Genomic DNA, 2,692 nt, shown 5'->3' with positions numbered 1-2,692 from the left:
CCGTGAAAATAAAATATATTTTAAAAAAAGATCCTATGACATTTATAGAAATAGGATTGTTTTACTCAAATGTGACTGAGACCTTTATCTACCTAAACTATAAAGGGTAACAGGACTTTTTTCTCTAATTACATCTGTTTCACAAGTGTAATTTATTGTATTTTAATAAGAGATCTCGCTCCCGTTTGCATTGTTAAAAGTTACTGCATAAAAATTCTGTTGTTACATATATCTGAAAGTTACTGAATACATATTCTGTTTTGTAACATATATCTGAAAGTTACTGCATAAGAATTCTGTTTTGTTAACTATATCTAAGTTACAACTGAAAGCTCTTATTTTTGCCCCAAAGAGTGAATAAATGCTTTAATGCAATTTAAAATGCAGTTTCTACTGTTTCTATCAAATTGCAACCCCCCTCCCCCAAGATCAAGTGGAGGGGTCCTCAGGGTAGATCAAAAATTCGCAGGGGGTCCAGGACCCCAAAAAGGTTGAGAACCACTGCTCTAATATAATCATTCCTAATCCTGTCCTTCTTCATAACTCCCAATGAAAATCAAGAGAAACCAATCTTAACTAATACTAACTTTGCTAATTTTAGAGCCAATTTTAATTTTCAATGCCATTTTACCATGCTTTTCTTTTACAGCCCAAGCTAGTAGGGCATTGTTGATTTGGAAATTGTTTAGACGGGTTTGCCAAACAGCAGAATTGGCTATCAATTGTGTACAATATCCCACCATACCAAGGAAGGATTTATTTCTTGTGTGATTGGTTTGATTTTATCTGATCATGATCATGATCTGACTTGAAATGTTTTGAACCAACAGGGTGTGACCTGTTGAAATGTTGGTAGCGTTCGTATTCTATGAGAACACATGTTTCCTTGAGCAGCAAGTGGAAAGATCTCGCGCATTTCGGTTCTGTAGGGAACAAATCTGATTTTAGCCTTTTCAGAAAATAACTTTCTAAAGCAAATCATTGGGAAGTATTTCAGGGCAGAAGGTAAATTCGTAGCAGAATTTGCAACTAGTAATAATTGAAAGATGACATTTATAGTTGTTAGGTCTTGCACAACTATATAATTGGCCTTGCTGAGCTTTCAGATAGGAAGAAAATATATGTTGCTTCTTTGATCTGTTACTCTGCGTCAAAATCTGAGTATTAATTTGCATCATCCAGCTCCTGTGTAGTGAGACACTTATGCAAAAAATTACTGAGTTGAACGTCTCATCTTTTCTTTTTTTCATATCATCATGATAGTATCATTCAACTTACAGTGAGTAAAACCATTTTCAAGTTTGGCTTAAGGTCATTAAGGTCACAGATGTTATAAACAACAAAACAGCCGTTAATCTGCTCATCAGGTTAACCACATTTGTTTTTAAATGTCTCTAAGCCTAATAATGTTATTTAAGCCTATTAAAAAAAATTCCTAAATTTATTTCTGATTTTTCCCTTTTTCTCCCAATCTAGTGGCCAATCGATCCCTGTTTTAGTTCAAACACCCACCCTCGTACTGCATGCGTTCGCCAACTGCATCTCTCCGGCCGGCAGTCTCGAAGGAGACGCCTCGCCACTTTCGTGACAAGGTGAATCCAGGCCGAACCACTGCTTTTTCTGACACACCCAGAGACGCATTCATGTGACGAACACAAGCCGACGCCCCGCCCGTCCCGTCCCGTCCCGTCCCGTCCCGTCCCGTCCCGTCCCGAAGACAGCGTTGCCAGTTATTGCTGCTTCGTCGAGTTCGGCCATAGTCGGATCTGACGAGACCGGGGCGCGAACCCCAGTCCCCAGCTGCATCAACACAAAGCCGATGCTCAGACCGCTACACCACCGCGGACCATCAAAGAGCCTATTTCATTTTTTCTCTATATTTATTTTATCCATGAGGGGCGCTCTTGGTTCATTTTGTTGTAAACGGTTAAAGAAAAGAAGAAGAAACCCCTGAAAATGTGGGATCACTTAGATAGTTGTGATTGCCAAGCTAAATTCATAAAGGAATTCAAACATTACCTTGCTGTTTTGGAGTTTGATTTTGGAACTTTACAGATTCCTGTCCATGTTGGAGTAGATTGCAACGAAGCGGTGGACAGCAGACAATTAGATTACAAAATATAGGCTTACATATTCCATTAAGCAGGGCTAAAACCTACTTTGGACCTTCTATGCAAGAAATCTGGCAAGAATACTGGGGTCATCGTGAAACGGGTAGACATTTATATAGTAAACAAAATGTTATTTGGAGTAGGAATCGAAAGGAAGAGAACATAATTCCCAACCTAAGACTGGAACATACAGGATTCAATCACTACATAAAATTGGCGGGCATTCAACGGGGGCATGTATACGCTGTAATGATCCAGAGACAGTAGCGTATGTGTTACTGCAATACAAGGGACATGCCGAAGCGCGTAATAAATAATTATTTATTAGAATTATAATTTACGCCATTGAGGGAAGCGAAACGTGATTTTCGTTAGCGGGTCAATTAGGTAAAACAGGAAAGAAAATGTATAAAGAAAATGTACATGATTAACTTTTTAAAAGAAACTGCCCTAGGAGGAAGAATTTGGTTTTCGTTCCTCAGTCCGCTCATCCACACTCCAGCCCAGCTGGTGGCGGTAATGCACCCTTAGTAGGTTTGCCAGCTACTTATAAATAATAAAGAGAAGACGTTACACGCATC

Source organism: Lampris incognitus, chromosome 5 (assembly GCF_029633865.1).
Source record: "Lampris incognitus isolate fLamInc1 chromosome 5, fLamInc1.hap2, whole genome shotgun sequence".
In the NCBI taxonomy this organism is placed as follows: Eukaryota; Metazoa; Chordata; class Actinopteri; order Lampriformes; family Lampridae; genus Lampris; species Lampris incognitus.
This window is presented reverse-complemented; position numbering follows the sequence as displayed.